Source organism: Chiloscyllium plagiosum, unplaced genomic scaffold, assembly GCF_037043375.1.
Source record: "Chiloscyllium plagiosum isolate Xiang-an unplaced genomic scaffold, Cpla_swu_hap1 HiC_scaffold_21, whole genome shotgun sequence".
Lineage (NCBI taxonomy): Eukaryota > Metazoa > Chordata > Chondrichthyes > Orectolobiformes > Hemiscylliidae > Chiloscyllium > Chiloscyllium plagiosum.
The window spans coordinates 32,740,768-32,758,088 of record NW_028270159.1 but is presented as its reverse complement, the minus strand read 5'-3'; the positions used below and the strand labels follow the sequence as shown (position 1 = coordinate 32,758,088).

The 17,321-nt window shown below is 42.9% G+C and overlaps 1 protein-coding gene across 7 annotated transcripts in view; it reads right to left on the bottom strand.

Moving 5' to 3' along the window:
- akna (AT-hook transcription factor) overlaps nt 1-17,321 on the bottom strand; it is a 202,294-nt gene that overhangs the window by 163,252 nt on the left and 21,721 nt on the right. For 6 of the 7 annotated variants that reach the window (XM_043720009.2, XM_043720006.2, XM_087998483.1 and 3 more), the window contains one exon: nt 9,538-9,647. The gene's annotated coding sequence lies outside the window, so the exon portion shown is untranslated. Of the gene's footprint in view, nt 1-7,833; nt 7,949-9,537; nt 9,648-17,321 lie in introns of those variants that run through there. The other variant, XM_087998484.1, reaches the window with a different exon arrangement.

Sequence of the window (17,321 nt, the reverse complement as noted above, 5' to 3'; positions counted from 1 at the left end):
ATCTGAAATGGCTTGATAGAATAAACAATGAGAACCTGTTTCCATGTTCCAGGGTGGGAGGGGGGTGTGTTGGAGCAGGAGGAGGACTGATTTGCAGCCTCAGGATAAGGGACAATCATTCGGACAAGGAGTAACTTCTTCACTCAAATAGCTGTGAAATGTTGCTATGTGCTACCTGGCCGGGTTGTGTAATTCTCCATTATTGAATATATTTTGGATAAATTGTCTTTGATCCCTCAGCAAATCAGGGACTTGGGGAGTGGGAAGGAAGGCAGAGTGGAAGTGAAGATCAGCTATGATTGAACCGAGTGGTGCAACAGGTACGATAGATCCTGTGGTGACTTCTGAAGTCACCCTTTACAGGGTACTCACTCTAAATGTGTCTTCTGCAAAATACTGAACTAAAAAGTGCACATTGAGCATGATTAATGACATAGATTAAGTGAAATGTGGAAAAGTTGGAGCACTGAGATTTGCCACACCGGAAATGTTCATCCTCAACATTCTAGATTGCTTCCAGGCAAATTGCTGCAACAAGTCGTGAGGAATGCTCAGCAGGCCAAAAGAAATATCACCATGTGATCACTGAAGATAAATATAGAGCCCGAGTGTGGATCCGGTGGGTGGGAAACTAGCACAAAGTCGCCAGCAGGAGGCATTGCACCACTTTCTCTTATCACGTCTCTTCCTGAATGCACAGTATTGCTGAAAGCTATTTCTCACTCAGTGTAATTGGACAAACCTACAACTGTGCAGGTCTTGACACAGTGTTCAATCCAGGACCTTAACAGTATTTACTCAGGGCTTCCCAAAGGTGCATTTTAGAGAAGCAGGTTTTTATCAGAATAACAGATTGACTAAATCAGACATATCAGGATTCCTCCTCTACTTGTCGGATCAGAATGCAAGGCTCAGAGCCTTCCAATTTATAACTGTTTATTGTCAGAACAAGGGAAAATCGATCCATCTGCAATCTTGTTGCTCAGCTTTATAAAGATTCCAGTCTGTCTGGGGACGTGAAGCAGACGAGGTTTACACTGGATTCAGCTGGACTGAAAATTACTTTGCATAACTGTCCAACAATCTGAAATTATTTCGGGCTGAATATTTCAGTCTGAAGCTTGGGGTCTTGGCCATCTGCCTCATTCACCTCAAAGAATGCATCAATTCTCTGAACATTAAACTGAACTGTTTGTCCAGATTAAGAGTTCAAATTGCCCTTTGGATGAACTATAACCTTCTGATCCATCTGTGTCCACTGTCCAATGTTAACAATCTCTGAGCTGGACTGCTTGACTTGGAAAGGGCAAGAGCTGTTTCACTGCTTGGCTGGGAATCGTATGTTTGCTGTTTGAAGGGATTTCAAGCACAGTTCTGTAGTTACAGACAGAGGTCCTCTCCAGGTACCTGGGGCAAAAACCATCCACGTTCTCAAAACCTTAAAAGCCATGTAGGGTTGGCACCTATCAGGCCCAGATCAACATGAAACTGAAGCAGCACAATTTATTTACCTTTCATTCACTAATAGTCAGCAGGAAACTGAGAAACAAATTTGTAAGGAGATCTCAGTTAACTGTAAGAATAATAGGGTGGTTATGGTAGGGGATTTTTAACTTTCCAAACATAGACTGGGACTGTCATAGTGTTAAGGGTTTAGATGGAGAGGAATTTGTTAAGTGTGTACAAGAAAATTTTTCTGATTCAGTATGTGGATGTACCTACTAGAGAAGGTGCAAAACTTGACCTACTCTTGGGAAATAAGGCAGAGCAGGTGACTGAGGTGTCAGTGGGGGAGCACTTTGGGGCCAGCAAACACAATTCTATTAGTTTTAAAATAGTGATGGGAAAGAATAGACTGGATCTAAAAGTTGAAGTTCTAAATTGGACGAAGGCTAATATTGACGGTGTTAGGCAAGAACTTTCAAAAGCTGATTGGAGGCAGATGATTGCAGATAAAGGGACGGCTGGAAAATGGGAAGGCTTCAGAAATGAGATAACGAGAATCCAGAGAAAGAATATTCCTGTTAGGGTGAAAGGAAAGGCTGGTAGGTGTAGGGAATGCTGGATGACTAAAGAAATTGAAGGTTTGGTTAAGAAAAAGAAGGAAGCATATGTCAGGTCAGTGAATCCTTGTAAGAGTATAAAGGTAGTAGGAGAATACTTATGAGGGAAATCAGAAGGGTAAAAAGGGGGACATAAGACAGCTTTGGCAAATAGGTTTAAGGAGATTCCAAAGAGTTTTCATAAATACATTAAGGACAAAAAAGGGTAACTAGGGATAGAATTAGGGCCCCTCAAAGATCAACGAGGCAGCCTTTGTGTGGAGCTGCAGGAAATGGGGGAAGATTCTAAACAAATATTTGGCATCAGCGTTTCCTGTGGAGAAGGACATGATAGATATAGAATGTGGGGAAATAGATGGTGACATCTTGAAAAATGTCCATATTACAGAGGAAGAAGTGCTCAATGTCTTGAAAAGCATTAAAGTGGATAAATCCCCAGGACCTGATTAGGTGTACCCTCAAACTCTGTGGGAAGCTAGGGAAGTGATTGCTGGAATAGTTAACATGGCTTTGTGTGTGGGAAATCATGACTCATAAACTTGATTGAGTTTTTTTGAAGAAATAACAAAGAGGATTGATGAGGGCAGAGAGGTAGGCATGATCTATATGGACCTCAGTAAGGCATTTGACAAGATTCCTCATGGGAAACTGGTTAGCAAGGTTAGAACTCATAGAATACAGGGAGAACTAGCCATTTGGATGCAGAACTGGCTCAAAGGTAGAAGAAAGTGGCTGGTGTTGGTGGAAGATTGCTTTTCAGACTGGAGGCCTGTGACCAGTGGAGTGCCACAATGATGGGTGCTGGGTTCACTACTTTTTGTCATTTAGATAAAGGATTTGGATGTGAATATAGGAGGTATAATTTGCACGTTTGCAGATGACACGAAAATTGGAGGAGTAGTGGAGAGCAAAGAAGGTTACCTCTGAGTATAACTAGATCTTGATCAGGTGGGCAAATGGGCTGAGGAGTGGCAGATGGAGTTGAATTTAGAAAAATGTGAGGTGTTGCATTTTGGAAAAGCAAATCAGAGCAGGACTTATACATTTGGTGTATAATGGTGGCACGGGACTCAGTGGTTAGCACTGCTGCCTCACAGCGTCAGGGCCTGGGTTTGATTCCAGCCTCAGGTAACTGTCTGTGTGGAGTTTGCACATTTTCGCAGTGTCTATATGGGTTTCCTCTGGGTGCTCCGGTTTCCTCCCACACTCCAAAAATGTGCTGGTCAGGTGAATTGGCCATGCTAAACTGCCCATAGTGTTAGGTGCATTAGTATAGGGTAAGTATAGGGGAGAGGAATGGGTCTGGGTGAGTTACTCTTCGGAGGGTTGGTGTGGACTTGGTGGGCCAAAGGGCCTGTTTCCACACTATAGGGAATCTAATAATAATGCTAAGGTCATGGGGATTGTTGCAGAACAAAGAGACCTTGGAGTGCAGGTTCATAGTCCCTTGAAGGTAGAGTTACAGGTAGATGGGATAGTGAAGAAAGAGTTTGCTATGCTTTCTTTTCCTAGGCAGAGCACTGAGTATAGGAGTTGGGAGGTCATGTTGTTGTTTTCCAGGACATTGGTTAGACCACTGTTGGAATATTGCGTGCAATTCTCATCTCCTTCCTATCGGATGGATGTTGTGAAACTTGAAAGGTTTCAAAAAAGAGTTACAAGGATATTGCCTGGGTTGGAGGATTTGAGCTGTAGGGAGAGATTGAATAGGCTGGGGCTGTTTTCCCTGGAGTGTTGGAAGCTGAGGGGTGACCTTATAAAGGCTTATAAAATCATGAGGGGCATGGAGAGGAAAAATAGACAAAGTCTTTTCCCTGGTGTGGGGGAGTCCAGAACTAGAGGGCATAGGTTTAGGGTGAGAGGGGACATAAGGGGCAACGTTTTCACGCAGAAGGTGGTGTATGCACCGAATGAGCTGCCGGAGGAAGTGGTGGAGGCTAGTACAATTACAACATTTAAAAGGCATCTGGATAGGTATATAAATCGGAAAGGTTGAGAGGGATGTGGGCCAGGTGCCGGCAAATGGGCCTAGATTAGGTTAGGGTATCCATTTTACATAGACGAGTTGGACTGAGGGTCTGTTTCTGTGTTGTACATCTCTATGACTTTATGACACTACTATTTGCGTAAAAACAGTTTAAAGGACATGACAGATAACATGAATTCATTTTTTGAGAATGTACAGTTACATTAGTCTACTGTTTACTTCTACGCGATTCTAAATCTCACAAAATAAATCAGATTTTATTATGTATCTAATGAGAATGGATTAATTGCTTGAAATTTCTACGTTCTGCTTTATTTCTCTACTGGTTATAGGAAACAGTCCGAAACAGTTTACACTGCAGCCAGGGGACAAAGAACTGTACAAAAGCACAATACTCTGTCCTGTTTTTAACAGCTGTATTAAGCCAGCTGTACCATAAGGTCCCATAGATACTCTAACCCTCTGTTTGCCCAGTTACATGTTGACAACATTATAAAGACTCCAGTGGTTCCAGTCTCATGATATTGTCAGTAACCAGTCAGATTGAAGTGAGTCATTTCCAAACGATTGTACGTGACAAATGAAACAGATCATCACTGGATGAACAACTTTGTATAGCTCTCAAATTGTGATATCACAGCACAGCCTTAAAACCAAGTGTTATCCCTACTGTGGCACGATGCCAGTCTGTTACTGTGGTATGGACATGCCAGCTCACCACACTGTTGCTCATGGAGATTGCAGGTAATATTCTGTTTTGGCGTAGGAAACTGCAGGGCCTGCCTGGTAGAAGAAAACCACTCAATAAAAACCAAAAGAACTGAGGACGCTGTAAATCAGAAACAAAAATAATGGAAATTGTGGAAAAGCTCAGCAGGTCTGGCAGCATCTGGGCAGAGAAATCAGAGTTAATGTTTTGGGTCCGGTGACCTTTCCGCAGAACTGACGAAGGGTCACTGGACCCGAAACATTAACTCTGATTTCACTCCACAGATGCTGCCAGACCTGCTGAGCTTTTCCAGCAGTTTCTGATTTTGTTTACGCAGAGGAAAAGAGTTGCTTGTTAACTCTAAATAGAAGAGCAAGTAAGATATGGCTTACTGCCTATTAACAATTTGTTACTTTAGTATGATAGCCATCATTACAGAGACTTTGAAGGGGATCAGTTGTTGGCTCTTACTCCTGCGGTATCTTTAGCCATTCTGCCCACAACTCCACATCACAATATCATTGTACATTATATTTATGGCACTCCACCAGTTGAGGGAAAGTTTTTATTTAAACAAACAGTGGGATAAGAATTCCTCTGTGTACTATTTGCAAGGAAGTTATTGACTGATTTATAAAACATATGTTTGTCATGTCACTAAACAAAGCACATCAAATCAATCTTCTCCTGCCATTATTAAACTCAACATTCAAAGAGGGCATATATTTCCCCAAAAATGACAGGTCATCAAAAGTTGTAAAAGACAGGAAATGAACTCCTGTCAGGGTTACAATATATGATGGGTTGGGGCTTCTTCTGTTTTCTGTCCAGAGATAGATCTGAGTCTCGGTGCTGTGATCCCCATTATGGGCAGGGCAAGGTGGAGTAGGGATCAAACCAAATACTGTTGGACCCAATCTGATCCACTCCAACCATCTAGCCTCCCCCAAAAAGGATCAGCCATTGCTGTAGCGTTGTGTATTTTAACATGCATTTGTGACCCTGAGTCAAGGATAGTACTGATAGAAGCTCCAATTTCTTTTCAGCTTGTAACTGACCATAATTCTCTCCTAATCTTACCATCTGCAACGGATGTGTGTTGGATGCATTTGTAATACTCCAATTGTATGGTCATGCTATGAATGCAAGTGCCCTGGACATCAAATCCTGGGGGAGGACTTTAACCCAGAGGGCTTTGTAGCTCAGCAGCAGGATGCCACTGTCTGCTGTGCCATAAGACCTCCTTCTTAAATGCTTTTTAGCATGGAATAAAGTTTGGGGATTATCTGTCCATTAAACCAGGGGCTGCAGGACCACGTTCCTACCTGTATTCCATGAAAATTATCAGACTTTACCAAAAAAAACTTCAGAATAAAAAACATTTAGAAATAACCCTGATCCTCACTATAACAGGAAATAGAACATTGCTGCATGTGACAAACATACATTGTTTAAGCTTATGACTGATGTTCTATATACCGTTCAAGTCCAATGCAAAATGTTAACTCAATAAAACATGACCCCTAATACAGTTGTGATAAAAGACCTCTCTACATCTAGTCCCTCCATTGGTAAGATGTCTTTCTGCCAGGACTGCATTGGAGAATTCATCCAGCCCAGCTCACTGCAGTTTTACCTTGTGCCTCTCTTCGTTTGGCCTTTATTGCTAGGGAGTTGGGGTTTAAAAATACAGAATTCACGCTACAACTATATAGGGTGCTGGTATGATTGCATCTGGAATACTGGGTTCAGTTTTGATTCCTAAATTTAAAAGAGAAAATACTGGCATTCAGAACTCGTCGAGAGTGATTCACTTACTGATTCCTGGGATGAAGCGACTGACACATCAAGAGGAGCTGAACAGGTTAGGCATTTACTCAATAGAGGTTAGAAGAATGAGGGTTGACCTTATGAAAACATACAACATTCTCAGGGGGTTTGACAAGATCAATATTCAGAAGATGTTCCCACTAATGGGAGAAATCGTGAAATAGGGGTCATTGTTACAGAATAGAGAGACATTCATGTAAAACTGAAATACTAAGGATTTTTCTTTCTCCCAGACGGTATTGAATATCTGGTATTCTTTACCCCGTGGAGGCTAGATCATGGGAAGTGTTTAACATGGAGCTCGGATAGATTCTTGAAATATCAGTGGATGAGGGCTTTGAGGAGCTGGCATAAGAAAGGAGTTGAGCAGATCTACCGTGACTTTATTCAATGGCAGAGTAGATGTGATGGGCTGAAAGGCATACTCTTGCTTGTATTGCTTACGCTCTCCTGTTCCCAACTCACTTTTGAGTTGAGTGCAGAAAATAGATTTGCGGCTATCACAATGTACTCACAAGCCAATCAGCCTTACACATCCATCCTCCTCCTTGTCTCTCCCATCTCAGGAAAATCATATAATTGAACCACTCTGCACCTCTTTGGGGTTAGAATGTTCCAGAACACAGATTCAAATTTTAGTATTAAATACTGGCAACAAGACATGGTGATTTCAATACAATGAAAAATAGTGCGAGAGTTTTAACAAGTCGTTGATCTAATACTGCCTATATTACAACATTGATAAGAGTCAAAATTACTACCAGTTTTTAAATTCATTTAATGAGACGTATAATGGCCGTGCAATTGATCAATGACATTAACCCCTAAGAGTGTAGCCGCATACGGCTGAATACAGCAACTTACTGCGGGTACACAAGATCTCACAGTGTATTAAGATAAGAAATTAATTTTTTTTGCACAGATTTGAAATTAAACTAAGTTCTACAATCTTCCACCAATTTATAGTATTCAATATGAAGCAATATGCCTCAAATTTTACTTCTTTGTTCACAGGATGGGGGTATTGCTGGTTTGACCCAGTGATAGTGAGGGAACATCAATCTCACCAACATAACCTGTTATTTACTATTTTGCCCTTAAGATGACTTACATCACAGAATACTTTTGCTTGGCTACAGGTGAGAATAGTCCCTCCAATCAGACACTTCCTATACCCCAGGAGCCTCATGCCCTCCTCGTAACGTCCTTGAAGTGACCATGATAGGAAAGAGATTGCTGCTCACCTCTGTCTGGAATGTGTCTTTGCAAAGACAGGCTAGAGAGAAGACTTCTGTCAAGTGCAACCCAAGCAGTTCCACGTCACAGGGACTCTTGTGTTCTATGCATTCAGAGGCAGCCTGGGATAAATGGCAGGACATGAGGAAGAACAGAAACAGAAGGATCTTGCAGTGCTTGCCAAGGTGGCTGGACAGGTTGACAGGCTAGTTAAGGCAGATTACGGGATGCTTACGTTTGACAGTCAAAGCCTAGATAGTAAGAGGAGGGAGGTCATGTTGGACCTTTATAGACCTTGGAGGACTGTGTGCAATTCTGCTCAGCACACTAGAGTAGATGTGATTGCACTGGAGGCAGAGGAGATTAACCAGGATGTTCCCAGGTAGGTGCATTTCAGCTGGGAAGAGTGGCTGGGTAAACTCGGGATGCTTTCTTTGGAATGGAGATGATTGAAGGGGATCGCGGTAGAGGTGTAGAAGATTATGAGGGGCATGGAGGGATGAACAGAAAGTAGCTGTCCTCCTTTGTTGAAGGTCAAGAACAATGGGACCCAGTTTTAAAGCAAAAGGCAGGACGTTTGGCAGGATTTGAGGAAAATAATTTTCATCCAGAGGGTTGGGGGTGGGGGATGCAAAGTCTGGGAGGAGAGTAACCTTGCAATCTTTAAGTAGTACTTGGAAGTTTCATAACATTGATAGCTATGGGCCTAGCGCAAAAAAGTCTATTATTGTTAATAGACCTCTCACAGGCTGAAAGGATTCTGGTTCATGTACTGATTATATGATTCAATGACAAACATTAACTGCAGCTGGAGGACCATCAACTAGGTGGAAGATGTCCTTTGGTCTACCGGCGAGTTTCCAGTGGAAAGAGTGGCCTTTGACCCTCTGTTGCACATTGGCACATTCCAAGGTCCAGGATTATGCGCTGATGGAAGTACAAAGCTTGGGTCAGCCCTGCAGAGGCACACTAGGGATAGAATGTTGCATCAAAGCTTTAAGCCAGAGCACAGTGAAGGGCTGGAAACAATGTGGAACTCCCTCCTCTGTCTGTATGCTTGATAAGGAATATACATTGCGAATGTTATGAACGTCAAGAGTGTTGAAATCATACTGAGGCAACTCACTGTGGAATATGGTAAATGGTGAAAATGTAATACACATTTACAGATGTTATGAATATTTTTTACAAATAAATCCCTACCAACTTATCATATTCACTTGATCACGTCACCAAATAAAGTAATGATTAGATTAGATTCCCTACAGTGTGGAAACAGGCCCTTCAGCCCAACAAGTCCACACCAACCCTCCGAAGAGCAACCCACCCAGACCCATTCCCCTACATTTACCCCTGACTAATGCACCTAACACTACAGGCAATTTAGCATGACCAACTCACCTAACCTGCACATCTTTGGATTGTGGGAGGAAACCAGAGCACCTGGAGGAAACCCACACAGACACGGGGAGAATGTGTAAACTCCACACAGACAGATGCCCAAGGTGGGAATTGAATCCGGGAACGTGCGTTGTGAGGCAGCAGTGATAACCACTGAGCCACCATGCCATAATGGTTTGAATAAATATCAATCAAATAAACCCACCCTTGATGTCAAAATTTGAGGATAGTGATGTTGTGATGATACTGATTTAAAGTGCCAGCAGGGAAATCACAAACTAGTAACTTCATATAAAAGAGGTTGGTTTTACCTTAAATCCATTGTTGTTTCTTCAGTTGTGCAACCTAAATTAAAGATGTTTCTGATTTCTTCATAGTCCATTTAGCATTCCTGTCTCACATCCACTTGAGTGCAGAAAACCTAGTTTAACAGACAGTGGAAAGAAACTCAAAACATGTTGTCTGGGTTGGATGTATCACTGTTAAAAGCTTTTGTCATAATCCTTAATCATTTTTTGTCACAATCATCTCAAGTGCAAGTGACTCCTATCTCGGAGATGCATCGTGTAGTTAATAATTCATTTACTGATTCATCTTACGCAGCCACTGAAAATCTGGCAGAAAATTCAATGATTGATTACAATGTTCAGTCCAAGCTTCTCAACTCTTTTTGGTTTCAATAGGCTCCAAAAAAGTAACTCTTCCCCCTATGTTGTGAACAGATAACAAGATGTACCTCTTGTTAATCCAAGACTAATTAAGTGTCTCAATTGAAAGGAGCATTACTGACCCATTGTGGAAAAACCACCAGAGTTTAGTAAATCTCTGTAGAACCACACCTAAGGGAGATTCTTCAGGTTGCATAAAAACTGGATCTAATTCAAGACGATCCTCGCCTAATGGTATTTTGTCACAGGAGTCCCTCACACACTTCCCGAGTAAATAGTTAAAAACCACACAACACCAGGTTATAGTTCAACAGGTTTATTTGGAAGCACTAGCTTTCAGAGCGCTGCTCCTTCATCAGGTGGCTGTGGAGTAAGATGGTAAGACATAGAATTTATAGCAAAAGTTTACAGTGTAATGTAACAGAAATTATATACAGGGAAATCTCGATTATCTGAACGAGATGGGTGGGTACTATTTCGTTCGGATAATCGATTATTCGGTTAATCAATTAAGTACGTTTCCTCTGGAGCCTGGAGTTTTTAAAGTCTGCTCCCCGTTCAGGAGACGACGCAGCAGCACACAATGCGTGAGAGCCCCTGCCCCACCCCCATCCAACATCAGCCCCCACCCCAACCCCGTACAACACCGCCCCCAACACCATCCTCCCACCACCCGCCTCAACCCCATCCAACACCGCTCCCACCCCCCAATCCCGTACAACACCACCCCCACCCCCCAACCCCCAACCCCATACAACATTGCACCCCAGCCCTGTACAACACCGCTCCCCCCCTCACCATAAAACACCGCCCCCAACACCATCCCCCTGCCCGCCCCATCCCCATCCAACACCGCCCCCACCCCCAACACCATACAACACCGCCCCCAACTCCCAACCCCGTACAACACCGCCCACACCCCCAATCCCATACAACATTGCACCCCAACCCTGTACAACACTGCTCCCCCCAACACCATACAACACCGCCCCCAACCCCATCCCACATCATTCTCATCACCCAACCCCATCTAACATCACCCCCCACCCCAACCCCGTACAACACCGCCCCTCACCCCCCAACCCCATACAACATTGCACCACCACCCCCAACCCTGTACAACACCGCACCTCATCCAACCCTGTACAACACCACCCCCATCCCCCAACCCTGTACAACACCACCCCTCACCCCCATCCAACATCACCCCTCCACCCCCTACCCCCTACCTTGTACAACACCGCCCCCCACCCCCCTACAACACCGCCTGCCCCAACCCCATCCAACATCGCCCCCCACCCCCAAACCTGTACAACACTGCCCGCCCCAACCACATCCAACATCGCACCCCCACCCCCTACCCTGAACAACACCGCCCCCTACCCCCAACCCTGTACAACACCGCCCGCCCCAACCAAATCCAACTAACACCGCCCCCACCCCCAACCATGTACAACACTGCCTGCCCCAACCCCATCCAACACATCGCCAACACCATCCTCCCACACGCCCGCCCCCTAACTCCATCCAACACCGCCCCCTCCCCCACTTCTGTGCGCACCCTCTCCGGGGCAGCCGGACTGGACACACACACACACACACACCACCTCTGCCCTGCCAGGACAATGTTACAGAGATTATCCGGGGAGGGATTCGGGTACACCCATGTAGAATTCCAGGGAAAGTGTGGGGAGATGGAGAGAAAGGATGGGAGGTTAGTCATTTGAAGACAGTGCCTGTTTAATCACTGTAAACAAAAGACTTGATCAGCATTGGAAACAAGTCTCTGATGTAATGTCTTTTTTAAATCGGCACCTCGAGATCTCCTTTGGATAATCCAATTTTCGGATAATTGGTATTCGGATAATCAAGGTTCCTCTGTATTGAAAAACACCTGGATTGTTTAAGTCTCTCATCTTTTAGAATGACCATGTTGGTTTCAGTTCTTTCATGTGTAAATCACAAAATGTTTTTAAAAGTTACATTCTCAAGTGAACTTTAACAATCGGTGTCATGTCAGCCCAGATAATGTATTAAAGGTGTGAGGCGCCCTGTGTGAGGCTGTCTGTGCCACAATGGTCAGACTGATTCTAATCTAAAAAATGGATTTACAGAATCTTACATGGATTCATGTAGTTTTTGAGCAAATTAAAAATGTAATTCTGAAATCACCCCACAAAGTTAAATGTGTATGTGTGCATGTGGTGTATGTGTGTGTGTATATGTGTATGTGCGCGTGCAGTGTGCGTGGGTGGGGGGACGGAGTGGGTTATGATTGTCTGTGAGAGAGAGAAATCCCAAGTAAATAGTTTCATACGAAAATAGGAAAAAGTTCAGAAGTAAGTCTGTCGAGATAGTTCTGTGAAAAGCCATTTGGAATGCTGCACAAGGTCAGTCGATGCTCGGGAACAACCACTGGAAGCTCCCCACCACGCAACACACCACCCAGTCTTGGAACTCACTGTCGCTGGGTCACTATTCTGGGATCCCTTCCCAATAGCTACCTGAGTGACTCCATAGCAGATGGATTGCAGTGGACCAAGTAGCGACTCACACCACCTTCTCAAAAGAAAAGGTAATAAATGTCAGGCTGGCCAGTGGTGCCCACATCCCATGAATGAATAAAAGGAAAAGTCTCATTCCTTCAGATTTTAATTGGTGGAGATTTTAGTAATATTACATTAGTGGGGGGACAAAAGTGAAATGTTTCAGTCCTGTTCAAAAACAGTATCATAACCCCCCGTATGAAATGCAGTTCCTGAATTTGAATCTGTATGGCTAGAGGGAAGGAACAGGAAGGGAGCAGGGACCTTATTAGGTATTTATTATAGGCCTCCAAATGGTGGGGAAGAAATGGAAGACAACACTTGTCTCAGATTATGGAAATCTACAGGACAAATAAGTTTTCAATAGTTGGTGATTTAAATTACTCTAAGGTAGACTGGGAAAAAAGAATAGAAATCAGAAACATTATCTCAAATGCAGGAGAGAGGCTAAGGCTGGAATAAGGAAGGCTAAGGGGAAGACTGTGAATTGGTTTAGCTCAGTTAGCTGGATTGTTGATTTATAGAGCAGTGTGATGCCAACAGCATGAGTTCAATTCTCATCACTGGTTTGAGGTTATCATGAAGGAGTCTCCTTCTCAACCTCTTCCCTTGCCTGAGGTCAGGTAGCTCTCAGTTTAAATCACCACCAGTTGCTTCTCTCTAATGAGAGAACAGCCCCTATGGTCTGGTGAGACTATGGTGACACAAGAACAAGAGTAAGACTGAGAAAAGGATGACAAGCTGCACTAAAACAAATAGTAAAATGTCCTATAAATCTACTAATCATAAAAATTAGCAGAGGATAGAGTGGCGTCTGTAAGGAAGAAGCAGGGTAAACTGCTCACTGAAGCCAAGTGATTGGCAGAGGTATTAAATGAATAATTTGCTTCTGTTGTTACCAAATTAGAAGATAGTGATAAATGGCCCAGTTGACAGTGTAGGTATTGAGCAACTGAGCAGTATTGTGATAGATAAAGGATTGGTGCTAAAACTAGATGGTGTGATGGCTCAGTGGTGAGCACTGCTGCTTCATAGTGCCAGGGATTTGGGTTTGATTCCAGCCTTGGGCAACTGTCTCTGTGGAATTTGTACTTGTTCTCAATGTCTGTGTTGGTTTCCTTTGGGTGCTACAATCTCCTCCCATAGTCCAAAGGTGTACAGGTTAGGTAGATTGGCAATGCTAAATTGCCCATAGTGATGGGTGGGTTAGCCATGGGGGAATACAGTATGGTGGGAGGGTCAAAGTGGACACGATGGGCTGAATGGTCTGCTTTCATATGGTCGGGATTCTATTCTAAAAATGCTGGCGGCATTCCAGGTAGAATGATTTGTTGAGGTGCATTATTACTTCCTTACTTTTATACTCTATGCAGGGGGGATGGGATGCATCCTAGATTGATGAGAGAGAGTGTTAAGGGAGTAAATTGTGGAGCTGTTGACAGAAATTTTTTAGGTGTCTCTGAACACAGGATTAGTCCCAGAGTATGGAGGATTGCAAATGGTTTACATTGGTTAAGAAAGGGCTAAAGGATAACTCAGGAAGCTACAGATCTGTCAGCTTGAATTCAATAGTGGGAAAACTGATGGAGGCCATAATGCAGGATAATGTAAATATACACTGAGACAAAAAATAAGTTAATATGAGAAATGTGGTTTAGGCAAAGGCAGGTCATGTTTGACAAATTTAAATAAGTTATTTGATGAGATGATATAGGTAGTGGATGAGGGTGGTGTAGTGGATGTTTATATTCATATGATATGCATATTGGTTAGCAAATTGGAAATGTTTGAGATTGATGGGTTCTTAGCATCATGGATAAGAAGTTGGCTAAAACAGGAAACAGTATGTAGGTATAAATGGATATTTCTCAGACTGGAGACAAGTTGAAAGTGGTGTTCCTCAGGAACTGCTTTTTCTGATTTATACAAATGATTTGGAGATGGGTGTTAAGGGCAAAATCTCTACGTGTGCAGACGATACTAAGCTAACGAGGATAGTGAATTGTGAAGATGACGCCGAGTTACTTCAGAGGGACATTGATAAGTTAGCAAATGGAATTTCAAACCAGAGAAAAGTGCGGTAATACATTTTGGTGACAGAAACATGGGAAGATGATCCGGGCAAAATGGTGCAACCTTGAGGGGAATACAGGATCAGAAGTCACATGACACCAGGTTATAGTCCAACAGGTTTACTTGAAATCACAAGTTTTCGGAGCACTGCTCCTTCATCAGGTTGGACGATAACCTGGTGTCATATGACTCCTGACTTTGTCCATCCCAATCCATCTTTGGCACTTCCACATCATTAGGAATAAATAAGCAGACAGACATTGGGGTTCACGCACATGACTCTGTGAACCTGGTCCAGCAAGCTGAAACAGTTGTTAACAAGACTTATAAAATCTTGGGTTTATAAAGAGAAGCGTAGAGTATAAAAGCAAGGAAGTGATAATGCATCTCAACAAATCATTGGTTAAACCACATTTGGAGTATTGTGTTCAGTTCTGGGCACCCTATTTAAGGCAGGATGTTTAAGCCCTGGAGAGAGTACAAAGGAGATTAACGAGATTGATACCAGGAATGAGCGATTTTAGATACAAGGGATGATTAGACAAATTGGGCTTATTCTCCTTGGAGCAGAGAAAATTAAGAGGTGACATTACTGAGGTGTTCAAATTATTAACCATTTTGACAGAGTAAAAAGGTTATTCTGTATCCATCAGTTGTTTTGTCAGTAGCTACAAGTTACAATTTCAAGATTGTCAGCAAGAGAGCTGGAAGTGAGAGGAGGAGAAACTCCTTTACTCAGACAGTTGTTAGGATTTAGATTGTGCTGCATGGGAGAGTGGTGGAGGTGGATTCCATAGGAGGTTTCAAAAGAGAGCTGGACATATATTTGAAAGGGATAAATTAAGAGAGTTACAAGATAGGGCTGTAGAGTGAGACTAGCTGGGAGGCTCTTTCAGTACAGGCATGATGGGCCAAATGACCTCTTCTGTACTATAACATTTTATATGATAACGTTATCACTTCCTTTCTGTCATTTTCCCCCTCCTAATCTAATTGTTTCTACAATTTCTTTATTTCACTTATTACATCTAATTTGACTTTGAATTCACCATCTGTTTCTCAGCCCTCACAGTGTTAACTTCACAATCTTTTATTTTGATAGGATTACAGAGAGTTGCTTGCCATGGTCACTCTGCCCCAGAAACAATGTTTCCCTCGATGTGACATTTTCCATTCGTTTTATTGGCAGCTCTATATGAAAAAAAAATCTTAAAAGCCCAAACACGCAAGGGCAAGTCTAACTAACGGCAGATTCCACTGGATGCCTTGCCACAGTAAATTATGGTCCATTGTCTACAACAAAGTCCTTATCATTGTTAGGTCAATGTCCAAAAGGATCAGGCAGGCTCTATCCCACGCGTTGCTTTGTGCAGCAACTTTCAGAAAATGCTTTTATTTTTCCTATCATCTTGTATGTATAGATTTTCTAAGTTAACTATTACAAAGTTGTAACTATTACAAAGATGGCGATTTAACTATTAGATTAGATTCTCTACAGTGTGTGGAAACAGGACCTTCGGCCCAATAAGTCCACACTACCCCGCTGAAGAGAAACCCACCCAAACACATTTCCCTCCCCTATATTGACCTCTGACTAATGCACCTAACACTGTGGGCAATTTAGCATGGCTAATTCACCTGACCTCCACATCTTTGGTTGAAAAATCTCCCTCAGAATATATAATGAAATCTTAGGAAAGCAAATCTCAGCAGGACTTATACACTTAATGGTAAGGTCCTAGGGAGTGTTGCTGAACAAAGAGACCTTGGAGTGCAAGTTCATAGCTTCTTGAAAGTGGAGTTGCAGGTAGATAGGATAATGAAGAAGGCGTTTGGTATGCTTTCCTTTATTGGTCAGAGTATTGAGTACAGGAGTTGGGAGGTCATGTTGTGGCTGTACAGGATATTGGTTAGGCCACTGTTGGAATATTGCGCGCAGTTCTGGTCTCCTTCCTATCGGAAAGGTGTTGTGAAACTTGAAAGGATCCAGAAAATATTTACTAGAATGTTGCCAGGGTTGGAGGATTTGAGCTATAGGGAGAAGCTGAATAGGCTGGGGCTGTTTTCTCTGGAGCGTCAGAGGCTGAGGGGTGACCTTATAGAGGTTTACAAAACTATGAGGGGCATGGATAGGGTAAATAGGCAAAGTCTTTTCCCTGGGGAGTCCAGAACTAGAGGGCATAGGTTTAGGGTGAGAGGGGAAAGATATAAAAGGAATCTACGGAGCAACCTTTTCACACAGAGGGTGGTACATGTATGGAATGAGTTGCCAGAGGAAGTGGTGGAGGCTAGTACAATTGCAACATTTAAGAGGCATTTGGATGGGTATATAAATAGGAAGCGTTTGGAGAGATATGGGCCGGGTGCTGGCAGGTGGGACTAGATTAGGATATCTGGTCAGCATGGACGGGTTGGACTGAAGGGTCTGTCTCCATGCTGTACATCTCTATGACTCTGTGATTCTAGTCCCATCTCTTCCTTTGCTCAGCAACATCAAATCCATCCACTCAACTTTTACAGAGAGTGAGAGGTAGTAAAATCACAAATAATTCGCTGATGAATAAATACACATGTAGGCGCAAAAGGTAAGGACAAAGAACAGAGAGAGGATTTACAAAACCATTACTGGAACATTTGAGAGCAATTCACAAATAAAGCTAAATGTACAACAAAGCTATCTCTGTGCCATTATCAAAGAAGTATTTTTTCCACCAGAACAGCACTACCAAATTTTGTGATAACATAGATGCCTGGATTTTTCTCCATGAGTCAGATTCACAGAGTCAGAATTCCTGGCTTCACAACCCT